The sequence below is a fragment of the Blennius ocellaris genome (genome assembly GCF_963422515.1).
Source record: "Blennius ocellaris genome assembly, chromosome: 24".
NCBI classification, from domain to species: domain Eukaryota; kingdom Metazoa; phylum Chordata; class Actinopteri; order Blenniiformes; family Blenniidae; genus Blennius; species Blennius ocellaris.
The window spans coordinates 15,471,848-15,486,635 of NC_137673.1; the positions used below are offsets into that span (position 1 = coordinate 15,471,848).

The following is a 14,788-nucleotide window of genomic DNA, read 5'->3' on the forward strand; positions in this document are numbered from 1 at the left end:
AGAAATGAGCAGATCCAGTAATTAAGTGATTACTGTATAAGATTGTGTATTAAGCTGTGTGCCAAGGCTCCTTAAAAAAAAACAGAAAATGAGAGTGAATGCAGGGAATGTGTTCGATTCAGTGGACAGCGTAAGTGGAAGCATCCAAACGAATGCACAGAGGAAGTGGGGGATACATTTTCATGCTTAAACTGAGCTTCAGAAGAGAATAGAAAGAGATTTTGTGATGTACTTTGAACGTGCCCTGGTTGTAGGTTGGATCCTCTGGTTGAAGACGCCTTGGCCAAAGGAGATTTGGGCAAATTGTTTGGCAATGACACAAAGTCAAATAATGACTTGAGACGTCTCCGAATACAAAGCATGGGGAAGTTTGAAGTGGCCGGGCTCACGAATGGCGTCTCCTCCGCGGAAACAAACTAACTTTCAATTCATTATTTGTATGGTATTTGTATCGCGACAAATACAACAGAGTCTTACAGAGAAGCCTGATGAGCAAGCGTAAGCGACGGTGGAAAAGAAAAGAAGAAACCTTTGCAGAACCAGACTCAGAGGCGGCGGCTTTCTGCTATTCCGGTAACGCTCAAGGGATAGAAGGACAGAAAAGAATAGGACAGATGAAGAAGACGGAGATCCACTTGGTGAAGGTGAATCGGGGCTGGAGGCTCCAGACCATGAGCTTCGGTTCGATTTTCAGAGATCCTGGAAGGAAGAAGCCCAGTGTCGGTCCTCCAGCAGTGGCAACCTACGGCCGCTTCACTCTGGCCAGGGTCGTAGAGTTTCGTTGGATCAAGGTCTGTTGGAAAAACAGCCTGGATCCATTCTACCTTCGGTAGCACTGCAGGCGACCCCACTACCTCCTGGGACAAGGAGCCTCCCCCTTTATGATCCAACGCCACATCACTGAGCTTCAACTGGGGATGAGCCGGATACTTGTTTAAGACCAGTATCCGGTCCGTACAATGCACTTTTTCCGAGTACGAGCGTAATACGCGTTCACTCGTCAATATCTGTGCTCCTGCTGAAGGAAAATCCTCATTTGGTAAGTGACTGTCTTCACGCCCTGTGATTGGCCGGTCACACACAGACCCCGCCCCTCCTGACACACATCTCGGACACACAGTGACTGTTGCTCTCTTCAGTACTCAGTATTACTTCAGCTCGCCTCTATTTCAGTTTGTAAAAAAAAACAAACAAAACAATAACGCGACCGGCAGCTCTGTCTTGTCAAATGGACCACGTACGTTACGAAACAAATTCACCAAATAACTTTAAATATTTTACCGTCTGCTTGCTCTTTGTCTGGCTGGTGATGTAAAGTCAGTTGCAAACCTTTGCTCGTACTGAACGTGGTGCTTTTGAGAAGAACACAGTGAACAAGGCTGATATATCATTTCCTGTTTGTCTCCACTGGATGTTTACACACATCATTACAAATAAACAGTCTTACATATAGCTGGACACCCAAAATAGCCCATATTAATAGGTTGTAAATGGCTGTTCATAAAAATAAATAGAATATTATAAATACTACAAATTAAGCTTTATATACTGCATATAATGTTTTTATATATAAAACATTGAATCTCAGTTCTGAGGCTGTTCTGTAAATAGTTTTCAAATAAATAAAGAAATAAAGCAACTCCTGATCAATCCATATCAATTTCAGACTTAGAAAAATGTACCGATTTAAGCCCCTCCCAGTTTCAATTAGCCCAAGTCCACTTCCAGTTTAGGCCCCGCCCACTCCGAGTACCGCTACAGATCATTTAGATGGTTGAACAGATAGTGGTGTACTCGCTCTTTCTTAGCTTCAACCATCTCAAATTGCTTCTTCGACCACGAGTCTTTCTGCCACAAAGCAAACAACCCCAGTTTTAATTACATTAACAGATAATTGACAAGTGCAGACTTTGATTTCACACCTCAGAATCACTCTTGAATGACACTAACTGGATGCAGGATGTGGAGAATGAACGTCGATGACTGCTTGGGGTTCTCCGCCTCGAAGACGCAACACAAGATCTGACAAATTCCAATTATGCAGCATTGTTTCACACCTGCCTGAAACTTTTTGCACGGCATTATATATGTTGCCAGATTTCAAATTTACACCTGGGAGTGAATGTGTGGCTGCAGCACACTACCAGCTTCGGGAGCTCCTACATTCTCACCAAACGGAATTCAGCCAGCATCCAGTCAATGTCACACTTTTTACAGCTCCGGCGTGCTTTGAGTATTCCGACATGAGCCACGGATGTTTTTTGTAAGGAATTGTGACATAGTTTGACATTTCTGTCGCCATCCAGCGTGAACCCTGTTTATGGAGATTAGCGCCGCTCACGAGCGTGAGCGGCGTCCTACGCGTGTCAGATGTCGCGGCAGCCTGGTCATTTCACCTGAGCCAGCGTTATAATCCGGATTTGGATGAATTAAGGCGTAGGAATTGAGTTTCGCCCGCGCGTGCTCGGCGCGTTTGGTGAGGAATCTCAGCCAATCTCAGGGATCCGGTGCAGCTGGAATACACCTACTTGATCGGCGCTGGTTGTAAGTGAAAAGGCAGAACACACCACGCTGGCACACGAGGAGCTTCATTTTGTTTTAGGACGTTAAGTTCACAAAACACAGTTACCAAGCAGGAGAAACTGAGATGGACCAGGGAAGAGAGGTATTCCTCTCCAAGCATGTCTGGAGTTTTCTCCAGGGATTCTACTACATTTAATGAATTAATACATTTTTCTTTTATTTTTTAACATTGCAAAAAAAATATTTTGAGGACATTTCAAAAACCTGAGGATGACACAAAACAGTCATAAATAACACTTTTTTCCCCGTTGTGGTCCTCATAAAAAAAAAATTGAAATACATATAATAGAAAACCCATAAAAAATATTTAATAGTGATTAAAAACACAAAATTGTACAAGAGTTCAGTATAAATTTCAAATAAATAGATAAATACAAGTTCTACTGATATAAATATTCTGCCCACAATTATTTATCACAAATGTATATTATATATAGATCCCAACATAAGTTATCACAAACCAATTCATCCTAAAAAAAGAAAAGAATAAAATTAAATGACAAATAAAAGCTATGCATCACAATTTAGTTAAAAATTATGCGAGAATCTGCACATTTATTTGATGGCATGAAATCACTTAATTAGTTTTTAGTTATGAATGCATCTGCTAACTTTATCCATTATCTTAATGTATTGAGGTAATCTCACTGTAAATAATACACTACCTTATGGAACACATCCTACACTTACATCAGGATATACAATATAAATCCTACACTTACATCAGGATATATAAAGTCAAGGACAGCAGAGATGTATACATCAGAAAGTGCAGGAAATCGAAAATGATACATTTCTGAACTTCCTGTTGTTGTTGGTGATAGTTTAATGGTGCAGAATAAAGAAAGACAGACTTTTGATGGACTGATGACGAGTCTCGTTTCCCGACAGCGGCTGTCAGCTGCGGCTCCCCCACAACCCCGAGTTGGATAAAAGATGGAGGAACAGGAAGATGGAGGTGTCAGTGAATTGATCCGGTCGACTTCTTGGCATCGTCTGGCGGCCCCGAGGTTTAGGAAACAAACTTAAAAGTGGAGGTTTGTCAAACTCCAAACACATTTTTCTGCATGATATGATCCCTTGATTTCCAATTCTTGGGTATAAACCGTCATAGTTTTGTCTCCGGCGTTTCCAGATAATTAAATCTTGACGCATAGTAAATTCATAGCGCAAACCTGAGTTCCTTCTTAACACCTCTGGGCCCGGCGGACGCACCGGCGCGTCCTCGTCACATGAGCGTCTGAAAAGGCAGTAGCGTCACGGCACAGCGTCGTCTGGTCCAGTGTTTCAATCCGTGTCCAAAGTGCAGATATAAAACTACAAGCTGGTTTTTAAATGACGTTGATCGCCCAAATAAAAGGAGTTCAAAGCAAATAAAAGGAGTTCAAAGGAGTGTGACCTTTTATAAATAGTTTTACAAAAACGCCTGAGGCAGTGCTTCTATTTCACTGTAAATATCTGTATAGAACTGTTTGTTCAGTCCTGTTTTGATACATTTTAGTTCATTATAGTTTAGATTTACTTTACAAGTAAACAAAATGATTCGTTAACCATGTCTGTGACTTTTATAGTCAATAAATCTGCTTTTACCAGCCGAATTTGTAATTTTATGGTGTTTTTAGGTCCACTGTTTTAATACAGTATGCCAAAGTGATGACAATACTTCAGAAATGCATTTATGAGGTTGTCCTGAACAAAATGACACCAAACAAGGCGCAAGGTTTAAGGATTTTATAACTGAGATGTAAAGGAAAAATCAATTGTAGTGAAAAACGGCACAAAATGCTTCAGGCCCCGAAGGGTTAATTACAATAGGTACAATATACATTGATATAGTAGATGATCACATCATGAATTTAATTCAAAATTCTCCTCAAAACTGAGTTAAGCAACATTCCGCTCAATAATTAAACTTTTTATTTTGCAAATTTCATGGCGAACATGAACTAAACAAAACAAAAAATACAAAAAAAATGAAGAACAAGCAACCAAATATAACAATAAAGAAACCAAGCCTGTCGTAAAGAATGAATAGTTATGAAAAAAAGTACAACACAGATTGAGGGCCAATGTTTTTACAACGTGGTTTGATAAAGTTTCCAGTTCTGCCGTCTCTTCACAGGAACATCTTGTGAGTCAATGTCTTTATTTCCTTAATCAGTTCAAAAATGTGTCCCGTGTCGGTGAGTCGGGTTTAAAACACTTCTTAAAGTTTTTCTTGCTGCTGAAAGAAGAATCTTAACCAGGTATTGATCTTCCTTCAATGTAACTGGCGAAACATGGCCGGAATACCAACGACCGCATGAGAGAGAATGTACAGCTTCTCGAAATGACTGCAGTTCTTCACGACTCCAAAAGAATGTGTGTGTGTGTGTGTGTGTGTGCTTCTTTACAACCATATCCTCTTCCAATTAAAGATCCTGAGCTGCTAAGAACTCATGGAAGTATGTTGACATTCACACATTTCATACCAATCTTCTGTAGAGATGTTTGCAATTTTCACATTCTGTTGCCATGTAATGAAATGTATACGGCTCCACATATAGTGTATTGATTTTGTTTTTGTTGACGATGATGTAGCGTGTGGATCTTATTAGTTTTAAAGAGATGAAACAATGCAAAATCTTCTCGCCGCTTCTGGAAACATCCGTCATCAAGAGAACGCGACGCTTGGTTGCCTTGCAGTACAGTGAGCCGGCTCTTCCTAAAGTGTCCGCCATGTTTCTTTGTTTAGACGTGGATGAGACGGTCCAGAGTTGTGAGCATTTCGTAATGAAGAGCACCTCTAAACGCAGCCATAAGGTGGGCAATCTCGGAGGTACTGCTTTATGACTCACTTCAGAGACTGCTGCGAACATTTTTTGCATCAGGCGTTTGATGTAGGGGGGGGGGGGGGGTGGAGGGCGGCAGGGTCATTTGCAAGCAGAGAGTCCATGTTTAGTTTGAGGGCATACACTGCCACGGTGTTGATGAACTCATTGGTCATCAGAGGCATTAAGTCATTGACCTTCTGGTCGCAGCGAGCCCCTCTAATTGCCGGGGCAACGCTGCTCAGCCGCAGTACCAGCGTGACCCACAAGTATCACTTGTAAAAAACGTCTATTTTCTCCTTCTTAAGGGCAAAACAAAAGATCACTTTGGGGCGTGGAGCTAGCATGCGTCACTAAAAGCCTTTGTGGGATTTTTTTTTCTCTCTTTTTAAATCCCGGACGATTTGATGAATAATAATTTGGACAATAAACTGTGGTTGATTCCACGGCGATGATGTGCGTCCAATGTAGCCACGGGCAATGCCACTTCTTATTTGTTTTTCAATTAAAAGTGACATTCAGAATGACGTCCCTGTTTGTACTCGGGGTGTATTTTGGCTCCGTGACAGATCCAACAAGGTAAGGCACCCATGACAATAAAAACAACCTTGCCCCCTGTGCCTCCTCAATTCTGGATTTGGGAAAGCTGCCAAAGCATAACAGCCACAACCCTGACAGATAAGACAAGTCAGGACTCGCTCTCTCAGCTCCTACCCTCCAAAAGTGCCTCCCTATCACTTCACCCATCAACTCATGTTACGATGCCTTGCTTACCTACGTTATCTGATCTCTCGTTAAGTCATGAAGGATGCGTATCAACTCAGTTTGGGATCGACTGTTCTGGTAATTAGGCGTAATTCAATTTTCCCCCACCCCTCCCCTCCCCTCCTCCCCTCCTCCCCTGCCATCTCCTCGTTCTCATTTTTCACAAAACCCAGAGGAAATCAAGTGGGCGTCGCCTGCGGAATGTGTAATTTCTACAGAATATGTATTCCCCAGATCAGCTCGAGCTCATACAACATGACTTCATTTAGTTTTTTAGTTTATTTCTTTTTTTCCGGGGGGGGGGGTGCTTGATCTGAGGACTTCATAAGTGAGGAGGTATGACGAGCACATGCTGTGAGCGAGAAGTCTCTTTGAGTTTGTTGGCTGCAGGCCAGGTAAGTGTGTCTGACCTGCAAATGAACTTGTTGTACAACTTTGCAGTATTCGCAGTATAACACCACCAGTATGTGGATCGGCAAGACTAATTCTCCTGCGTGGCGACTTCACAAGGTTTGGAAACAGTCATACTTTCAAATTAATTCGTATAACGTGTTAAACGTCACGGTCCAAGCCTTCGTCAAATTGGATATAATTAAAACAGGCTTTCATTTTACCTGCAGTGTTTGCAGGTTTAGACACATATTTATAGGAGACATTGTAAAAGTGGTTCATGTAAAGACACGGCGCGTTGTCTTCCAATCCTAAAGTCTAAAACAGGTTGAATAAGGGATTGAAGTGTCGAGAAGTTGTTCCCAATACATCTTGGGAACAACTTGCATCTTGCGTTTCAATTCTCTCCGGCACTGGACTGAAGTGTTTCTCTCTGAATAGAGAGTGTATGGTCTCCCTGTCTGCTGTCGTCTTTCCTGCCTTCATTGCTCAACGCAACAACCAAATTTACAGTCCGATTTTATCTTCCGTGGGCTGAACCAGTGAAATAGCACCATGAGAACCTTGGAATGTAAAGTTTGAAGCTTTTCTTTGTCGTGGCGCAGAGAACACGTGAGGAAAAAATGTCTGTATTTTCACAATTCCAACCAAAAATGACTTCAATCTTGTCACAACGTCTCTTTTAATGATAGTGTTTGGCGCAAAATGTAAAAAAAAAATATTGCATTCTGCAAATTTTTACAAACTCACCCTGACATCAAATAAATCCATGTTTGTTTTTGATATTTTTTTACAACTTGGTGGTTTGCCTCCATATTGGAGCTTCTTGACGACACAGCAACTCCTGACAGTTGATAGTGACGTGCTTGTTCTCTTTGTGTTCTTTGTGGCTACAGGCTTCTCACATGGTGTTTTTGACTAAAGTATTAGGCGATGATGTTCAATAATCTGGTAGAATTTGAGGTGAGACAAAATTTCCTGTTTCTTTTTTTTTGTTTGCAAATGCAAAGTGTTTTGGAAGCAGATTCATATATTTGATTTGGGGTGAATGGAGGCCTTGTGACTAAAGGAAGCAGACTGGCCATTGGAAGTTGTTGGTTCAAATCCCACAGAAGACTCTTGGTCTGAATGGAACCACTGAATGGGTCGACGTTGAAAAAAGGAATCTCCCCAAGTTTATAGGGACATGGTGTCATTTAAAAGAAAATATTATTAATGTAGTCCAACATCTGGCTCACTGATATATATAGATCAAAATAAGGGTCCATAACAAAATCCAGTACTTATCCCCAACATAAGGCTGAATGTGTGCAATCTTTCTTTGATGATCAAAGCCACTTCAGCCACAGGAAGCAGCCACTTTGAGCAGAGAGTGGTCAATGGGATGCATTAATGCAGTGCGTTTTCACCACTTCACCAGTCTCAGTGTCCTTACATTGATCAGTCACAGTCGTCCACGTCTTCAGAGGCAACTTGAGATTCAGTGTCTTGCCCAAGGACGCTCAACACGCTGAGCCACAGTAGGTCTTCATACGTACACTAATTCTATTTGTATATGAGTTTTTCTTTTCCATATTTGAATATGTGTAACCTTTAACCCTCATGGTAAATAATGTTCTAATACTTCTTTATTTTATATGTTGTCCTTCCTCAGATGCGTACTTGCATCATCTCTACTTCAAGAGGCCATGGCCCGCAGAACATTTGTGAAGCATATTGAGAGTGGGAGTATTGGTCGGTTCCCAATGCTTCTTTATCATATGCTATAAATCTGCACGGCTATCAGTCATTGGGTGAAACATAAACTTTAATGTTTCGCCCATTGTCATTGTTTTTTTTGAATTCTTTTTGAGATGCAGATTTTTAAAATGACTTCTCAAAAGGCAAAACAAGCAGATGAAATCCGAGGATTTACATTTCAGCACTTGGAGAATGGATCCAGAATGCCTCACAGCTCTGCTTGTGCGTCGTCTCCAGAGCGGAGACAATGTGTGCATCGCGGCTGGAGGAGAGAGCGATGCAAATAAGGAAAATGCATTTGCATAGCTCTTCAATCACATTTTCAAGCACATAATGTCAGTTTGGATCTCTGACAGAGACCCACATGTTGGTTTTTTTTTTGTGTTTTCCTGATGTTCTCGGTGTTTCGGGGCTTTGCTGCTTCTTTTCGCCCGAGTTTGTGAGCCTGCCGTATGTTCAGCACAAGTCCAAAGCATGTTTTCAACGTCTCCCCAGTGGCTGCTTCACAACTGATGAGCTTCATGATGTTGTGCCTTTGTGACGACTTTCTCAAGAGTTTTTGTTTTTGCTTTTTTGAGCTGAGGATAAAAATACAGACATTTCAGAGGCATTTAATAAATAAGCAAACCGCGAGTTTTCTACATATTTTTCTTTTTATAGCAAGACGAAAAGCATCCACTAATATGTGCCGCCTTCACTTTTTAAACATTCCCAAGGTTCTCCCTTGTTTTCGCACAATCGTAAACATCCATTTTGAATATGCTTCGCCGTAGCTGCACACATTTGTCTCGCTCGCAAACATAACAACGCTCCCCAAGAGACGTTTAAACCAGGAGACACAGGCCCCTCACTGAGAGTCTGATCTATCGCCCGGTGTCGTTACCACACAATCATTTGTCATTATAGCATTGGTGTCGAGCTTTGATATGTGGAAAGAGAAAACTCAGTGTAGAGTGACTTATATTTCCCTGAAGCGCCGCCCGGAGCCAATTTTCATCAGCACTCCGGCGCCGTGGCAGCCATTGTGTTCTGCTCTGTTCCTGCCACCTCGCTGACATTTTCCAACGTGACTCAAAGACCCCGTAGACAAACCTCGCAGTCAGGAAGCAATGGAACTAATGTCAAGCCCGCATCGGCGAGATGTGGTGCAAATCAATCCAGGCTCAGCTGGCGAGAATGAAGTCGGTGTCACGCCACGAAGAACCACCCCCCCCCCCAAATGACTTTGAGTCGCAAGATCACGGACTCAACTGGAAAGACCTCAAACGTTTACAACGCGCCGAAGAAGAAGCACATTTGGAGCTGGGGAATGTGACGAGGACGCGAACACAGAGTTTCACCAGCCAATTATGACCTTCTTCTCACTCCAACCAGACTGTGTCTGCTCAGTCATTCTCACCAAAGTATTTTATCAGCAACAAATGAAAAGGGAAGAAAAACTCCTACAGGCTACATAATAAACTTTCCTCAACTTTCTACGTTTTGTAGAACTATGGTCTCCGACCCATTTCTCTCTATGTGATTGTGTTTCTCTTTTTCATGAAACAATGCATCAAACAGAACAGTCAATACTGTCATTTTTGCAATTATTTCTCAAAAAGAATATATTTTTTTGGTTAAATGTGCATACTGTTGGACTGATGAATACATATTCTATCAAATTGCGTGGTGATTTTTGAATTTATCTGATTTTCACTTATTACTGACATAGTAGAAATTGATTTACTCTTATTTTTATGGCAAATATTAAATGTGCAGTAGTTCCTGGGATTTTTACCAGTAATTTCTGGAGTTTTTCACAGAACACATTAGTAGATTACAATTTATACAGTTAACGGTCAAGTAAAACACTTTAATATGTCTTGGCACAGAATTTTTTTGGGATATGGTAATTCAAGTAGGATTTTTACTGTAAATTGGTTAAACCTTTTTTACAGTAAAATATGGAATTAATACTATTTCTTAACTGTAATATGAAGAGTATCAATATATTTTCTTTTACCATAAGTAATGAAGTAAATAAGGTACCATCATTTTACAGCAGTGCTCTGGCAACCACTGCTCATGGCCATTTTTTTAAAATCAATATATGTATTTATGCATTTTATAAAATGTTTTCTTTTCTATATTAATTTATTTTTATACATTTAGTGGCACAATAAAAACGAAAAAGTGCAGTGACAATTCACACGGTAAATGGTGCAAATGTCCTTTGACCCAGCAGGCGCTGGATTCTGCGCTGGGACGGTGAGGCTGCTCTTTTCAGCTTCCTTGCCGGCGTCTTCCCAACATTTCTTCATTTGCGCTCGTCTTTCTACACATTCCATAGCAGCCTTACAGAAAAATGTACTTCAACTCCCCCATCAAGTCCTCAAAAGAGCTTTTCCAGCAGTCCTGTATTTCATTTGAACTGATTAGCGAGGAGTTTACTGGATTTATTGCCATGTTCAAAGTTCTCCAAGCGTAATGTTTTTTACAGTGTAGCTACACACATGTCTTGTATCCCTGTAGAAGAGGAATTGTTCTAGCGACGAAAAGAGACTGCACTTTTCACCCCCGAGGTAGTCGTCTTCGTTTTGCCTGTGTATTAGAACATTTATCAGCATCTCTTTTACACTTGCACACTACTGGGGACGACCACTGTAAAATACTTTGAGGTTAATGATCCCCAAACGCTTGGAGAGAAAACAAAGAATTTACCGGGAAAGGAGAAAATATCAAGATTTAGTTTTTATTGACACAGTTAAGATGGAGTCCAGGCAATTTGACATAACGAGGTGGAAACCAAGTCACTTCCCGTTATGTCAATGTTGTTTTGCTGAGTTTACCTGCTGCCGGTCGCCGTGGTGGGCGGCGGTGGCAGGGGTCTTCTCCGACTAGCCAAACCGGGGAATGGGCCAAGAGCAGAGAGCCGCTTGGCTCGTTTGGCCGCACCACCTGCTCCTGAATCAGAGGGGTTAGTTAGTTACATTTCCCTTTGTGTTACTTCTAGTTAACATCCATTTACGTTTCCATTCCCTCTTTGGTAATTGGCTTTCTTTGTCGTGATTATTTTTGACAACACCTCTCTGTGTGGTGAAAAATGGATTGAAGCCAATGAAATATTTAGTCCCGAACAATTTGGTGCAAGTGACACTGAACATGAGATGGAGATTAAATGATTGTTGTAATTAGTGTGAATGCAAGGCAAGGCAAGGCATTCACACTCTTGAGATTCAAATCTTTAATATTATCATTATTCTGTTTATCCTGTACGTTTTTCAAACCGCTTCTTCTCTGGCAATCTTCACCCGTTCGTCACCATTCAAATATCAAATTGTGCAACTTTTTTGGGACTTTCCGGCTAAGTTCTAGCTTTTTGAAATCTCGTCAACTTTTTGAAATATTTCAACTTTTGTGCAACTTTTTTTCCAATGTAAACGGATGGAGACATGTTTTAACTCGCTATAACTTCTTCAAATCTTAACCGATTTCAACCATTCCACTTTTCAACTGTTCCACTATTTCAACTGTTGAAACTGAAATTTTTTGAAATTTGTACAAGTTTTTGACACTTTTGTAAATGTTGACACTTTTTCAACTGATAATTTTTCAACCTTTTCAACTGTTTGACACTTTTTTAACTGTTGGAACTTTTTCAGCTGTTTGATACTTTTTTAACTGTTTGAACTCTTTTTTAACTGTTTGACACTTTTTTAAATGTTTGAACTTTTTTAACTGTTTGAACTTTTTTAACTGTTTGAACTTTTTTTTAAATGTTTGAACTTTTTTAACTTTTTTAACTTTTTCAACTGTTTGAACTATTTTAACTGTTTGAACTTGTTTAACTGTTTGCACTTTTTTAACTGTTTGAACTTGTTTAACTGTTTGCACTTTTTTAACTGTTTGCACTTTTTTTTAACTGTTTGACACTTTTTTAACTGTTTGACACTTTTTTAACTGTTTGACACTTTTAAAAAAAAGTTGTACAAGTTTAAACTCTCAGTGTAGACCAGAGACGGGTCGCCAGGACAAATCATTACAGTTTACCTTCCGCAGGTTGCATTTCAAAAAGTTGCACAAGTTTCAATTCTCACTCCAGACCAGAGGCGGGCCGGCAGGACAAAGCATTACAGTCTACCGGCCGCAGGTAGCATTACAGTTTGCCAGCAGCATTCACACTATCATGCATTTGCCTTGGGAAATGCAGATCATCTAGTTGAGATTTATGTTTATCGTGAAGACCCGGATTTGAACTGAATATTCTCAAACCTCTTTAAATGAATATATAGCATTCAGTATGTTTTGTCTTGTGGGTAAACACATATATCTCACAGTGATCTTTGTACACTGCGATATTTGAGTTGAAGAGAGTATGATATATTGTTACAAACATCATTTATCCTCATAGACTTCAGGCCATGTGCAAAAAAAAAAAAGAAGAGAGAATTTGCATGAGAAAAAGAGGTTATGTTGGTCTTTAAACAGTTTTCATCGTTCAAAAAAGAGTTTCAGGGTTCCCTCGAGTCCAGAGTCTCTTATTTTATTGTGTTTACAGCTGTTTGGGTTTTATTTTTATGAAAAAACAACTATAGAACCAGGCCTCAAGGCCTGCAGCAATTTGTTGGCAGAGCCAAAAAGGATTGAAGAAACTGAATCCTCATCAAACATCTTTTTCTTTTATAAAAAAAAAAAACCCAAAATAAAACTCCTGCCCCATTTACATAACCACTTCTCAAGTAAACATGCATCATTTTCTTTTGAAGAAAGTTTTGTCTTGACAAAGAAAATCATGTCTGCTTACATGGCGGCGGGTTAGAAAACGCTGAAAACATTTCGCGTGACTCCGAGCACCAAGAAGTCTGAAGACGTCGTATCATGATTGTAGCCCAATACGCAACAACGACCCACAGTGTTATAAAATATAATGTAATAAAACCCGGAATATAATAACTGGTCAATAATGTAAAAAGAAGTAAGAATTTAAATGGTATCTGTTGAATGCTTATACATTGTTTTGTACTGATAATTGGAGAAATAGGTTACAGATTATAGAGAACAGAAGACTATAAATGACTTGGGCAACAGCAGTCACACATAAATACCATATACTGTGTATAGATGTATGTAAAAAGAACAAATACTCCAAAAATTTCAAATTATTTAACTGTTATTCAAATTTAAGTCCAAACCATATATTTTCTAACATCATAAAATTTGACACTATTTGGGGAAAAAAAAAATTGCATTCTGCATAATGCAATATATATAATATGAGGTATTTAGGTATTGGGCTCAGGAAACAATTAAAATACATTTTAAGCTCATGACTTCGGTTACATTATTGACCAGTTATTGCATTTCAGGCTTTATTAGATAACATTTCATAACAATTCAATGTTTCATATTGGGCTCTAACTGGGCCCAAGTTATGTCCGTCCACCTTAAATAAGAACAAGATTCAGCTCCTTTACGAAAAATCTTCTCAGGATATTTTTAGCGTGTGACTTCAGGTGGGTCTTACTGACAAGCGATCATCAAGCAGAAATAGATTGAAGCTGAAACATGTACTACCTGGAACGCAACGAGTGTTTTCCTTATTAGAAACATTAATAAACAGCACAGCAGAAGGCAGAGCGAGCAGCGACCGTCGAATCAAATCAAATCAAACTTTAGAACTGCAACACAATCCTGCAACACAATCCTGCAACACAATCCTGCAACACAATCCTGGCAACGTACTCTATTTTTAGAGGATTTTTCTTTACTGGATTGTTTTATATTTTATTTCTATTCTTACTTATTCTATTTTGTGTGCTCTTTTTTGCTCTTAAATATGTTTACATATTTTAATTCCATAGTTTTATAAGTTCTGCACATTTTACCTTGAGCTGTTGTAAGTTCGTGTTTCCTCCCGGGGAGGAATAAAGCTCTCTACTCTACAAAGTGCTTCACATGACATACAACAAATTTAACAAAATAGAAACACATGCACAAACACACACACACACACACACACACACACACACACACACACACACACACACACACACACACACACACACACACACACACACACACACACAACCCCACACATACACCAACCCCAGCTGCCCATAACAAAATATAACAAGAAGGCCGTTGCTGGGCTAATCCCCCGCCGGAGGGCTTTCTATTTTCTCACAAAGCCAGCTCTAAGGCAGCACACTTGGTACACTAGAGGGTGTTCCATGGGTCCTAGTAGATCATTATGTAGAATCTGAAAGGTCTTCTTCATAAGCTATGTCAAAATACGTCTCCAGAGCCCAAAAGGTGTTTTTATGCACTTAGTGACCCTGTGACCTGATATGCAAATGAGGCCATGGTCACCATGGTGCCCCTTCTCCCCAGGTGGAGTGTCCATGTGTGAAGTTTGGTGACTGTGGGCCCAGGAACTGCTGAGAAATGAGGAGAAATGTGTATATGAAAATACATGTATTGTGCAACCATGACGAGCAAACTTCAGACCCTACCAATCTTCA

General features: G+C 40.1%; 1 pseudogene across 1 annotated transcript in view; it reads left to right on the forward strand.

Moving 5' to 3' along the window:
* The first annotated feature begins 614 nt into the window (after nucleotides 1-614).
* The window catches only part of LOC308147543 (putative nuclease HARBI1), a 71,562-nt pseudogene continuing 57,388 nt past the window's right edge, over nucleotides 615-14,788 (forward strand). The window contains exon 1 of the transcript in view: nucleotides 615-791. The product of the transcript in view is annotated as a putative nuclease HARBI1 (transcript). The remainder of the gene's footprint in view (nucleotides 792-14,788) is intronic.